The 14,257-nt window shown below is 39.3% G+C and overlaps 1 long non-coding RNA gene across 1 annotated transcript; it reads left to right on the top strand.

The window, feature by feature from the left end:
- Positions 1–686: 686 nt before the first annotated feature.
- LOC112974784 lies at positions 687–14,044 on the top strand. The gene is made up of 3 exons (XR_003256387.1): positions 687–938; positions 1,097–1,135; positions 13,677–14,044. It is a non-coding gene; the product is annotated as an uncharacterized LOC112974784 (long non-coding RNA).
- The last annotated feature ends 213 nt before the right edge of the window (positions 14,045–14,257 follow it).

Genomic DNA, 14,257 nt, shown 5'->3' with positions numbered 1-14,257 from the left:
TAATATCCTGTGTTTACCAGCATTACCTTAGTGTCAGTTTCCATACAATGCAAGGTTGTTTCCATGCCCTGGGGGCAATCATGCTGTTTCCTAGGATACTTTTCACAGAAGCCCAGAGATGCCTGTTTCAGCAAAAGTACTGCTAATCTCCTGGAGGTAGGCAGAAAGGTGCAGAGGGCAGCTGGCTCAAGCTGAAGACAGGGAAAAAAGTTTATGTGAGGAGCAAAACTGATGGAATCTGGAGTGGCAGAGATTTGCACCCCTGTCTCTTCCTCATCTGTTTTTACCGCAGCACCATCCCCTGTGTGCTTATTTTTACTGACTCTTAAGAAACCTGGGAGATAGGGGTTGATGCCATGCCCTGGGACACTTTTACTTGGCCCATAGCTGATCTGGAGCTCTGCGTGCTGACTGATCAGCTTTCTGCTGCCTCTTGGTTGAAAGGAAGGCCAGAGTGACTGAGCTTCCAGAGGAAAAAGGAGGGAGGGCACTAATGAGATTTCTTTCCTTACTGGAACAGTAATTCAGCGTGAAACTTAATGTTGTGAGACCTCTTCCTTCCTGTTATGTAGGAGAGTTGGCCAATGAATGAAGGAAGATGACACTGACAGACTGTGTCACCTCATAAGCCTTCTTCCCCTTATTTTCAATGTGGGAAAAAAGTCTAGATAAATAACTTTGTTAAGAAGAACTAAGAACCGAAATGCCCACCTTTCCTCCCAGCCTTCCCACTGAAGTCTGCACAGCGACTCCCTCCCAACACATCTCTATGACAAATGAGTCCTGAATGACAAAACATATCTTCAGGGTTCACTTTTGGGCATGTTGTAGAGGAAGGGGATCACTAAGAATGAAGCATCCCAGGAACAAAGCAATTACCAAGAGTGAGCAAATGAAGATTTCCTGGAAAGTGTAGAGCCTGTACAAACATGAGAAAGGTATGAAGTCTAATCAAGGATGTGACTGGAGGTTAAGGGAGAATACAGATCTTCTGTTCTTGCTGGGACAAATGCTCAGGGGAGGGCTGAACACCCTTTGCTTTGGGGAGAACTTGGCTACTTGATGTCTATTGCGTCACTGTCCTCTATTTTTACAGGTGGATTTGGGTCAACAGTAAAAGCCAATATGGGATGAGGTAAGAGCTTGGTTAAGACTTCTTTCTCACAGAAGAATTACATGTTCCTCTGGATGTTTATGTAGCTGTACCAGGACCTTGTGCCCAAGCTGGAATTAGTATAACCCTGTAATAGCACAAGGATCCCAAAAGGTTTCATAAACTTAAAATTAGCTCTGCAGTCCAGCTGTGATGTACACAAAGGAATTATGGTAATTAGAGCTGACCAAAAATGTTTCAGTGAAATTATTTTCTATCAGATTATGCATGCTCTGCAGCATTACAATGTTTCCTCTTATCTCACCCACCTGCCTAGGAGCCTTGGGGGTGAAGAAGGGGCTGCCACATAGTGTGGAGCTAGCCTTGAAGACTAAAAATGAGCAGAAAGTTAAAAACAGCAGCCCAAGGGGGTTTGAACAAGACTGCCATGGCTGCAATGTCCTTGGCTGCACAGAAAGAAACCTGAAGACAGAGTCTCCAGGAGACAGATCATTTCTGTCGTTTTGAAAGGCTGAAATAGAAAGGCTGCAGTTCTCATTCTGTGATGACAGACTGCAACAGTACTTCTGACAAAGAACTTCCTCTTTTTCTTCTTCTTCTGTAATTTCAGACTTCTTCATTCCGGCCTACCTTCCTCCTCTCCTCTTATACGCAGAGGAATAAAGGCATCAGCAACATCTTTAACTTTTCCAAACTCTCCTGAGAAACGTAGCATACAGCCAGCAATAAAAACCAGTGGCTGATATTATTGCATTTTGTTATGAGGAGAATGCAGTCCTGATAGTTTCCTTTTTAAAAGACTACTTCTCTTCAAGGATTTACTTGGGCAGCTTGTTTTAGTAGATGGACAGGATTAGTCCGTAATGATTCTTGAACTGAATTGTCTTTGGATTAATAATTCACTTACTCTTTTCCACTGGGTTTTATTGTAGGACTGAGGACTTCTAATTTGCTAATAAGTGACTAAAAATGCAATTCTTTAGAACTCCAAAGGCTGGAGGAATTATGGAATCATAATGCACTTACGTGGAAGAGCCTGCTTCAGAGAGGCATTGTGTAATCTTAGCTTTAATAGGCTTCAGTAGGGTCACTCATGACCTTACATCAACTTTAATATGTTTTGGTTTGGTCTCAGAATATGTTGTGCTATTCTGCTGTAACTAATAGCATTAGCACTAATTATCACCCATAAACCCATGAATTTCTATTGGAAGCAAGGAAAATTCATGCATTTGAAAGCCACCGTGCTTGGACATACTTTAATATTGCTCTATATTTATGTTTTTTGACATCACAGTCTCACTAATGTGTAAGTTTAAAAATACTAATCATCATACTTTAAGAACTAGAACAAGCCATAGTTATGGTTGATTATTTTCAGGTGTCTAGGAGCAGCTCCAATAATTTTAAGGAACCAGGGCAACAAGCCCTATTTATAGACATCAATTCAAAATAAATACAGAATAAGAAAGAATTTTGACTTTGAGAATTGCTGCTTTTAACGCTAGCTATGGAAATAGAACCTGCTGCTGATATGATAAGGAAGACTCCTGAATACATTGCATGCTATATGGCAAAACTAAAGCCAGTACCTGGAAACTGTCTTTTTAAAAAATGATGGTTTTGGAAAGAAAAGCTGCCCAAACAGCCTTTAAAACAGGCAACACATTTTCTTTAATTCTTTTATAACTTCAGAATCAAAATATCTGTGACTGAATCCTTTTTCTCTCTGTCTTTTTTTAAAGACTTTTATGCCATCATAATGAAACTTTTACTGCCTGTTGTAACTGAGGAGAGATTTGCAAACATTTTACAAATGTGGAAATTTTGATAGAGAAGTATTGCAGCAATAGCCAAAGTCATGCCAGTGTGGCAATCATGCTTGAGTATATGTTGAATTTTAAGCAGCTAAATTAATTGGATCAGGATGAAAAGTGGTGCACTGAGTGAGCTTGGATGAACAAAGGAATTCCAAAGCTCTTCATCCTGTTTGTACTGTAAAAGAATATCATAGTCTGGTTCTCTGAAAACCAGGCATGGAAAAGAAAACACTGGCAGAACTTTCCACTCTGAGTATTACATGGCACAAACTGTTAGAAACCCTCCACCAGCAGGGATATGGAATACACATTCATTTCAGTTTTCCACAAATCCCTGGAAACTGCTTAACAAGTTGCAATGGAAGCAAAGCACAGTAATGAAAGAAATCATGAGAGCAAAGCACACTTAATAAAATAAATCATTTAAAAATATGTTAGAGTATATCATCATGCAGTCATGCGTCCACTGATCCAAGAAGTAGTCTAATTGCTTTTCACAATAAATGTACGGAGAACAGGTTTCCTTATTAAAATATACTTTGTGGTAATGATTGCAGCATTGCTCCAGGAATATGTTAGCATTAGACTTGTGATTTAAAGGTGAAATGAACTTAAAAGAAAAAGATTAACTGTTGAAGAGCAAGATATATAGGAGAAATGAGTAGTAAATTGCTAGAATGACATTCTCAGCCATCTTAAATGGAAGCCTTATGCAAAGAGACACTAACACAATGTAATAAGGTAAACTGCAGTTTATTTACTGCCAAGGGAGGGAATCTTTTTGAATATAGTATATTCAGTTTAGGTGTTTGAAAAATGTCTTTTTATCATACTGTAGAACCATTAGTACTTTCTTTTATTCGTGCAACATGCAGAATGGCAAAATCACATATTTGTTCTTACACTGAAAGTACATTCTTGTCTATCTTGTTTTTAACCTGTCTCATAGCTGTTAGAACCAGTCAGGTTTTTTGTACTTGCTGTGCCAGTAAGATCAGAATTTCTGCCCTGTCTAGTCTTTCATTGTTTTTTTATGATGAAAGGTAATCAGAGTAGTTCAGATGCCTCCCAGGAAGTTAGTTTACAGGGGCTGAGGACTTAGGTAGAGCTGAGGATCTCTCCTCAGTAAATAATGTAACTGCTAATGACTGTAGAGAAGGGGAAGGAACATGGTCTTGAATCAGGCTGTATTGTCTTAAACACAGGAATGGTTGCCAAACTCCTTGAGTTTTGAAACTACCAGTGGCAATCATCTTGCTGAACTTCAGATATCTGCACTTTCCATCTGAGCCAGTTGTTCTAAGCTCAATTTATAGTCAAGGAAGAAAATTAGGCACAACTGGGCCATGATTCAGCTGAGCTATTTTTGACAGCTCCTGCGAGTTGAGTGAAGTTGTGCCTCCCACTCTAATGAGTAGGCTGCAGTCTGTACTCCAGTCCCTGATGTCCGCTGCCTGTAAAGTTATCCTCAGATAATCAGCTCAGGTGCAGCTACCTGCATGTAGCCAGATGAATCACAGCCTCATCCATGACATCAAGTATCAGTTAGGCCTGTGCTCATGCCCAAGTTTGAGTTCTAATTAATGAGTCATTAAAATAGCTGACACTCATGTCTCAGTCTGGTGCCCTCCTTATTCCTATATGACCATGTCTGAAAAATGTTTGAGGACAGGATATGAGAAAAGAGTTCCCCCTGATAAAAGAGGGGTAGAGAGGGAGAGGGACAGTCTGTTCTCCCTGATGCATGCCATGAGACTGATGAGCTACACACAGATAGCACTCTGCCATCTTCCTGAGACATGGGCCTGAGTTGTAATCTGAGCACTTCAATAGTATGTCAGGAGGCTCACTGGACCAAGGATGAAGGCTCTGACAACCGTCAAATGCATTATATAAGTGTACTTCTGTGCCCTTGACCAAAACATTTAAGCTCTGAATTGTTTTCTTCCCTCTGAGACATCTTGAATAGCTTTGACATATGTTAATTATTATTTAATTCATTTTGCTGCCTCCTGAGGCCTTAGTTTATTATATAGTGTTCTTGGTGTATTGTTGTGGTTCTTTTGTCATCACCTTTATCTGATAAGGAATTCTACTGTGTCTGCTTTTTCTTTAGGGAGAACGGTGTTTGCTTGTTTTATATATACATAGTGTTGGGCACTGGATGGATAGAGACAATGATGAAAAGTTGGAGTAGAAGGTGTTGAGGTACATAATGTCCTTATTTCATTTTGCAATCTTAGTATGTCACTTAATAAAAGCTTGTTTTATTATAAGATCACAACAGAACTCCGCAACTTTCTGTATAACATCAGTCACAGGATCATCAGGATTTGCTCCTCATTATACAAGCACGTCTGCTAGAAAAATGTCTGACAGACATTGAGCTGTTTTAAATTTGAATGATGCTCCCAGATGACTTGGGACCATCACAGACCTTCATTCCCTTCTCTGTGAAAAATAAGAAAACATGAATAATTAGTTGAGAAGAAAAAAGAAAAAGGAACACTTGTTCCTGTGAGGAGAGAATGAAAAGGCAAACACCTGATATAGGCTAATTTAATTACTGCAGAGTGTTAAGACATATCAATATGTGTGCAGTATAAGAACCTGTGTAGAATGTAAGAGAAGCAACATTTTTGATTGTCAGGAGGCTAAATATTGTTACTAGAAAGAGAAAAACCTTGTAAGGATTAAGGAAGGATTGGAAGATACTACCACCATCTGGTTACTTTATTTAAAGAAACTTACTTGCAGGACGTGCAGATGATTGAATGGTTTCAAGAGACTTTTTTATGCATCAACTAAGGAATAAGCCAAGAGAAGTACATCTCATACCTGATTGTCAGATTAGTAGCCCAACTCACTTCTTATCTTTAAAGAGTACAGTTACTGGGTTGTGGATAACTCTGGGTTTAAGGTATGCTCCAATCAAAAGCTGAACATATTTTAAGAATTTATATGGTATGTTGTAATGCTTGCTGGGAAGGAGAACTTCTATTCAGGGAAAACTTTACCTGTATGCAAACATTTGAATTAAGAGACAGTAAAAAGGGAAGCAAGTGCTACGTCTCCTCTATTTATCAACGATTCACTCTCTCATTACTGGAAAGAACCACAGCTTTAGTTCTGTAAACTTTACTTTGAAGGCAAAAGTCATTGATGATAACTCTGAGTTTAATCAAAGAGCTGGAAGTCATGAAGGACCTTCATGACTTCATGAATTATATTTTCCATCTTGAAGGTCTAACTGTTCCCCTCATGGACAGTTCTGATAACTCGTATTGCCTTGGAAAGAATTCGTAGTTCTCTCTTCCATTTCTTCCCATTTCTTTCCATTTCTGTTAGCCCTGTCATTGGTCTCCTGCTTATTATTCTTTTATTTCTCAAGAGGAAAAAATAGTTACGCTTTTCTTGAATAAACCCACATTAATTGCTAATCTTTGCAATTCATTCCTTGTCAATGTGATCACTAGTTATTTGCCTTGTATTTTCCTTCCTTTTGGTTTCATCTTTTGCTGGGAATTTTTAAATAGCTTTAACTGGAATTCTCTTGTTTGCCTGAGATTTGGATTTGTATCCTGAGTCACTTGAAAATAGATCCATCTTCTAGAATTAATAATATATAAGAACTCTAAATGGGGATTTTCCCAGCTGTAGCAGATGTGTTGTCCTGACAGCTGCTCTAGCTGTTCATTTTTATTAGGGGAAAAAATTGCAGTGTCCTTCTAGACAATTTCTTTCCCTCTTCCTTTCTCTCTCTTTTTTTTGATAATTAAACCTTATGTTGAAAATGATGCAATTTTTCCATCAAGCTGCTAGCTTTATGATGGAGCTCAAGAGGTGAGAAATAGTGACATAACACATTACACTTCACACTGACTGCATCATCTGAATGTGTGAAATATCTCTTCCAGGCAGCTCTACTTTAACAATTTTGCAATAAAGCTGTTAATGACAGACTGGATTTTCTCTTTCAACTTTTTTTAGGAAGTCTTTCTCTTCTGAAGTGGTACCCCCTTGTCTTATTTTTTCTGACATATTTTAAGCTCAATGCCCCTTTGTGCTCTAGCTGTGACTGCAGCTCTGTAGCTGTCTATTTCTCTCTCCCTCACTTCTCCAGGGCCATTTTCTAGTGCAGTAGTTGAGTTTTCGAGGTCAGTAACTTCTTGCTACAAAAGTCCTGAGTGTCAGATCACTCCTCACATATTACATAGCAACTGGTCCCTAGGACTTGCTTCTGGCCGGTTGATTTTATTTTTTCCAGTCCCTTTCCTGTTTCTCTCCATTCAGACTGAGAGGTCTCTGTGCCGAGCAAGCTAAAACAGCCTCTTATTATTAATATTATTTATTATTTACTTAAATTATTAAATTATTATTTACTTTTTATTTTGCATTAATACAGTGCTCTGCTTTTTTGTGTGGAGTGTAGTAGAGTCAGGGCTAAAGGGGCTTTGCCGCCTCTTCAGAGCTCAGTTGTAAATATTCATCTTAGTCCACACCTCTACAGTTCCCTACAGTGGTACAATCCAGAAAGAAGCAAAATCTTCAAGGGATATTTTATACATGAGGATGTTTATATATTTTATGCATTCCATTACATTGACTTAATAATGGAAAATTACCAATGGAATGAGGATGCATGTCTCATGCATGTCCATTAGGATATATGACTGCTGAAAGAAAAAAATGAAAGAGAGAACAGTAGCGACTGGATGGGGGAGTGAATTACCTTTGGGAAGGAAGCTCTCTCCATGCACCCTGGCTGCTGGGCACAGAGAAYTGGGACAACTCTGCTCTGCTGCTGACCCGGGCAGCCTGTGGGCCCATAGAAAGGGGATGGACTAGGATCCCTTCTCTTTTCCTGCTCACAGGCTTCCCTGGCCCATGGTGGAGTGGCGCAAAGGCCTCGCATGATACGGATCAAGTTTGAGGCACAACTATGCATACTCTTTTTACTACATCTGACAAATCTCTGTCTAGCCTAATGTAAACAATATATGGCAGATAGTTCATCATGTGCATTTTATGCTGGGTTCTTCACTGCAGCTGAGAGTCTGTGGGTAGATGCAGTGCTGTTCTGACCGGGAAGAGCATAGCCCTTATTGGTACTAGCCTGGAGAGAAAGGTTTCTTTAGCAGTTATCCTTTTGAGTAACACACCTGGAGTCACACAAGTCAGATCTATTGACAGCATAGTGTCCCTTACAGACCTCACAGAATTGCTGAGGTTGGAAGGACCCATGGAGATTGTCTAGTCCAACCACCCCTGCTCAAAGCAGAGTCACGTACAGCAGATTGCCCAAGACCATGTCCAGCTGGGTTTTGACTATACCTAAGGATGGAGACTCCACAATCTCTGTGCGCAACCTGTTCCAGTGTTTGACAGCCCTCACACCAGAAGTTTTTTCTTATGCTTAAATGGAATTTCCTCTATTTCAGTTTGTGCCTATTGGCTCTTGTCCTGTGTACTGGGCACCACTGAGAAGAGTCTGACTCTGTCTTCTTGACTTTCCCCCATCAAGTATTTATACATCTTGATAATATCCCTCCTGAGTATTCTCTCTCCAAACTAAACAATCCCAGCTCTCTCAGCATCTCCTTGTATGACGCATGCTCTGGTCCCTCAATCATCTTCACGGCCCTTCACTGGATTCACTCCAGTATGTCTATGTCTCTCTTGCACTGGGGAGCCCAGCACTGGACACAGCACTCCAGATGTGGTCTCACCAGTGCTGAGTAGAGGGGAAGGATCACCTCTCTCGATCTGCTGGTGACACTCCTCCTCATGTGGCACAGGATGCTGTGGGCCCCCTTTGCTGCAAGGACACATTGCTGCCTCATGTCCAATTTGTCCACCATGATTCCCAAGTCCATCTCTGCAGGGCTGCTCTCCAGCTTTTCCCTTGGATAMGTTCTTCTTTTCACACTCAAGTTGTGCAGTTGGAGTACAGTGTGATATGACAATCCTCTCTGCAAAAGGCCCAGCCTCATATTTTTGTCTCTGTTTTCTGGGTGGCATTGCCGTCATAGCCATGCTGGGGAGAAGGCATGGGGGAGTTAGCTAAGTGTTGTTCCACAAACAATACAACACATCTGTCAGGTGGGTTTGGATTTAATATTGCCTTGTTTTAACAGTATGACCTTGACCATTTTACTATGTTCTCCAGATAGTAAATGTAATGCATAGTTCGTAAGCATCATTGAACAGAGGTGGTAATCTTTACTACTTGACAAACACAGTGAGGCGTTGACTTTACAGTTCATAGGTGTTCTCTTAATATAAGTAACAAATCAGCTGGTTTCTTTTTTATATCATGTTATCATTCAGCAGCTGCTCATAACAGAAGGTTCATAGTGCTATTTCCACAGATTGTCATCACTAATCTTTGCCTCTGCATGATGATTCATTGTCTAACATTTTTTTTTCTCTTTGGTCATTAAATGAACTTTAAGCATGGGTGCAAAATTCTGGGATGAATTTAAAAACAAAGGTTCCCAAGAAGCAGATAAAAAGCCTACGTAAATTACCTTATAGAATTCTCAGATTATCTTGTAAAAACTTCTTTTATCCTTAGGAAAGGCCTTTACATCATCTGTGTAGAACATCTGGCTTCCTTAGCATGGAGAAATATCACTTTCTATTTCTCCTTGATCCCACTGCTTTTTTTTCTTGTTCTTTAGAGCAGAGTAGACAGAACAGGGAGAAATTTCAGAACAGTCTTAGCCTAAAAGCTCAGTCTGCTTCTCTAGTATTCCTAAGCACAAATGATTTATGCATAAATGTGCATGAAGATTCAGATTTTAAAAAAGAAAAGCTATCTAGAAATTTCATGAACTTTAGAATTTCATCTGATATGGCTGTAAACAGATTGTAGAATAACCTTTATATTCCTATTTAGGCAGTAGCCATTCTCCTACTTCAGAAAAATTAATAGTTCTGTCAGAAGAGAAACTATGCCATACTCAAGGAAATAATAGAAGAGTGATGTTCAAGAGCAACCTACTGGCTAAAATTGTCTGCATATACCAGTCAAAGACCTGTCACAGGTTGGGAAAAATCTGGAAAAGGGCCAAAAACGAGTGCATAAAATATCCACAACTAATAATTATTTAGTCCCTCCTCTTAAAACCCTGAGAAAAATGATGCTATTCTTTGGTTCTTACTTAAAATGCATGAAGCATGTATATTTTTCATATATAAACACCTAATGTATTAAGATACTATGTCAGGCCTACAAACACAGTTTTTGGTTTGTTGTTTTCAGCTGTTCTTTGCACTCTATTTTATCTGTGGCTGATTGTCTATAGCTGTCCTTCAAATGGCTCATTGAGTTTCATCATTTTTATACCTATCAAGCTGTCTGTGAGGCAAGTGGCAGGGCTGCACGCTCTGCCCTGAGTTCTCAGTAGGGAATTCCTCATAGGGAGAATTTTGCTTCTGTTCTCAGCTACCCATTTCTCCTCAGCTTGGTCTGGGGTCTTCAGACTGGCAGAAGGAAACAAATCCAAAAATGCTTCAGTAGGTGAGACAGAATAATAAGGTGTAACTGTATAAAGAGACATCAGAGAAGCCCATCTGTCATTTCTCCCACTAAGATACCTCCAACCAATACTGATCATATAATGCAAGGGCAATATCAGTGGTATTTGGTTACTGTTACCATACATAAGATTCCTAACTAAAACTGATTATGACAAACTTGTTAATATTTGAAATTTTTAAGAAGTGCTTGGTCGAGTTCTTTTTTTCTGTGGATTTTATTCTGTTCAAACTTCACAATTAATAACTATACTTATAAAATCTACAGATCCTGTTATGATACTGTTTTCATTTTTCCTTTAAATGGATAGCATTTCACTCTACCATTAAGCTGAATTACTGTCCCTAGAAATAATTTTCTCCCTCCTCCTAAAACTGGGGAGGAGGGGAGGCAAACTGTTTCCACACTTGGTTTCTTTTAATCTCTTGTGTTAGTTATGCAAAAATAAATGCTCTGATTATTAACTAGTCAAAACTGATATGTATCTTTCCATGTAAAGTTTTTATTCTTTGATAATCAACTTTCTTCCTTGAAAACAACAAGAAGAAAAAGTGTGGCAGAGTAATTCCTATGGCCAGCTCTAGTCCTTCCTAAAAGAATGAGTTGTTACACAGTTATTAGATTTTTCTTCCGCGTTCCAAAGAAAAGTTTTATAAATTACGTATTTGCTATCGTTAACCTTTTGTAGCCCTTACAGAGGTTATCTGAAGACATTACAATTAACCTCCCTAATTCAGTAAATTTCATGGAAGAGACTAAAACCTTGAGCGTTTTGGAAATACTGAAGTTGCATTATTTGCAGAAAATATCATTCATTTTGCATCTATGACTCTCGATGAGTACCAGTTTATCTTACCAAGCTGCACTTCATTATTCATTCTGTGACAGAAATATCTAAATAATTAAGGAATTACAAAAATGGGAGGGGGGGAGGGAGARGAAGAAAATTAAGCCCAGAGGAGAGAATAAGCAAGGATAATACTTCAAAACATGTACTTAATTTAAAAAGTTATACATTGGTCTCTCACTATAAACTAGTCAAGGAGTCCATTAGCCGATTCTGGGAAGATCTGTCTGTTCACAGATGTAATAATAAATAAACACATTTCATTTTCACTTGAAAATGGCAAACATGTTACAAACATCTTTTCCATTCTCGCTAGTTATTTAAACATTTTTGTAAAAGACCTCTAATAACAGTACAGTGGACCATTATTGCAAGATCAGTTTGCCAAATGTTTCCACCCTATGCAAAGTACTAGAACTGGGCTAATAAGAGGACTGTGATACCAAAGTAGGAAATGATCTATAGGAACATGGAAAATAGTCATTAAGAAAGGCACTTTGGGGTTAAATAGGATAGGCACTTCAGATGACATACATTCTGATGTAGCCCAAAGGACACTTACTCCTCCAGACCTCTGTCAGACAGTGAGAGCAAGGCAATAGCCATCACAGCCAATAGCCTTGTCATTCAAGTGCACTTAAAGCCCTTTTTTGCTCCCAGAACACTGAAGGAAGAGGAAATGTGTCTGGAAACTAGTAGCTCTGTAAGCACCAGAACTAATGAAGCCTGCTTATGACTTGCCTCTTGATGTAAAATCCAGTGTGAACATTGGTCAGACTCTGTTAGGCCCATGTATTTCTGTGACACCTGCCCCTGTAGCACAGGCTGCTGCATTCACTAGAGATCGACCAGCAGAATAACAGTGTTAATAACTAAAAGGTGGTGGAGTGAAATTGCAACTGTTCACACAATGACCTCTGCTTTGCTCCTTTTTATGAACTTTGTAGGCACTTAATTATCTTGGAGACCTCTACCCATCTGATTAAAATTGGCCAACAAGCTCAACTGTTCTGGTCACTGAGATGTTCACAAAATGATTGCTAACAAAAGCTATATATTTTTCATAAGAAATCAGACTTATAATTATAACTTAATTATAACTGGATACAAGGGAAAGGCAAAAAGATGCCAGAATGACAGTGACCTGACAGTGACCTGACTAGGGAGCAGTGACCTTAGGACCTTGGCTAAATTCCTGGCTCAGGAGAGCAGTCAGAGCCAGCAGGGAGCATTTCTGCATGCCTCCATGCAAGCCCAGGCTTGGACATGGAGGTGTGATAAAAGGAGACTTCTCTGGCTTGTGCACAGGGACAACCTGGCCCATGATAAATCAAGTCAGAGAAGAGGACATCTGACCATTGTTAGGTATAATGCTTTGTAAGCAAACAAACATATTTATTCTTGCATCTCAGACACTTCAGCTGCTCTGAACATTCCGTGTTCTGACTTGAAAGCAAATTGTGTATCAAACATAAATTTTTCAGCTTTTCCAAGTCAGCAGGTGGGATGTATAGCAGTATTAGCAGTGTGTAACTTGAGTGAGAGAAGGCTTGTAGGAGAGCCTGTATCCTGAATTAGACCTGCTGATGTTCTTTCTCTCAAACTTTCTCTTAAATCTGTGGACTGTAACAAACATTGCTGTATGACTTGATCTGAAACACTCCCAAAGGTCTGACTCTTTACTCTTATTTGGGAATCTAAATGTTTTTATTAATAACTTGAAATAAATATTTATTTCTATGAATTGTATTTCAGGCCATTTCTCTGTATTTAGCAAAGGCATATACTGTAATAAATCTAATTTCCGTAAGTGACATATATATTTTTTTACATGCCATARAAGACTAAGACTCTGTATTTTACCTGGTTACAGTAAAATAAAATAGAAGTAACTATGGTCTGCATTCTCTCTTCAGCTTCTGCATACCTGACTGTGACAGATAGTCTTATCAGCATGTTCTCTGTATATTTACCAGTCATGTTTCATTGGTGCCTGCAAGCAGTCTCACTTCTGCATTGTAACAGATTATGTAACTTCAATTTTCACTGGACATGCCAGAACTTATTCTCATTTTCTAGAATAAATAGTGCATTTCTTCCATAACAATGAGTGCAAATGTGATTACAAAGAGTGCTGATACAGTCCTGAGAGCTGCCAAGAGTAATAGGCTTCTGTGATAGGAAGAGTTCCATGGTGAATGACTATATAAATAGTTTTGGACAGATATGTACCTAGCTATTAACCAATGTAGGTGTATATCTCTCCAGGAGCTAGGATTTAGTGTCCCCTAAAATTAATTTTGCACAATACCTTGAGTGAGAGACCTTATTTCTTTTTCTTTCTGCTTACAGGTTGCACTTGGAGATGATGTGCAGTCAGATCCAAAGTGAAAATATATATCATTTGCGCATGTGCCTTGCCCTGTCCACTGGGAACAGCGGATTGTACAGGTCCAGGCCTGTTCTCAGAAGAGCAAAGTGGATAGTCCTGCAGGCATCAGGGGGACTGGCTGGCTACCGACTGTGGCAGACGCAAACTCATGGCATGCTTGATTGGGAGCTCTGTCGCTGCTCAGTCCAGTAACTGTACTGCAAGCACAGAAAGGGAAAGCACGTTCTTGGGCTGGGCTGGGAATGACAAAGACTGCAGGTATAAATAATGTCAAGAAACAATACCAAAAATGCTGTGGGGGATTTTGGCACTTACTTAAGATGGACAAGAGATGAGATGCAATGGGAAATAAAAGTAATCCTTTGGCCAAGAGAGATCATGATGGTCAGGCTCATTTCAGCATGCTGGTGTGCCTGTAAAGCCTGCCTTCTGACTCCTATTATTCTGCTGCCACCCTTTTTCCTTCTTAATGCAGTACATCTCTCAATCACTGTTACTCTAAAAAGAAAAATCAGAGCACGTCAGTGTATTAAGAGAGGGT

This window comes from Apteryx rowi, unplaced genomic scaffold, assembly GCF_003343035.1.
Source record: "Apteryx rowi isolate R43461 unplaced genomic scaffold, aptRow1 scaffold_1182, whole genome shotgun sequence".
In the NCBI taxonomy this organism is placed as follows: domain Eukaryota; kingdom Metazoa; phylum Chordata; class Aves; order Apterygiformes; family Apterygidae; genus Apteryx; species Apteryx rowi.
The sequence above is the reverse complement of the archived record's forward strand: the minus strand, read 5'-3'. Positions and strand labels throughout refer to the sequence as shown.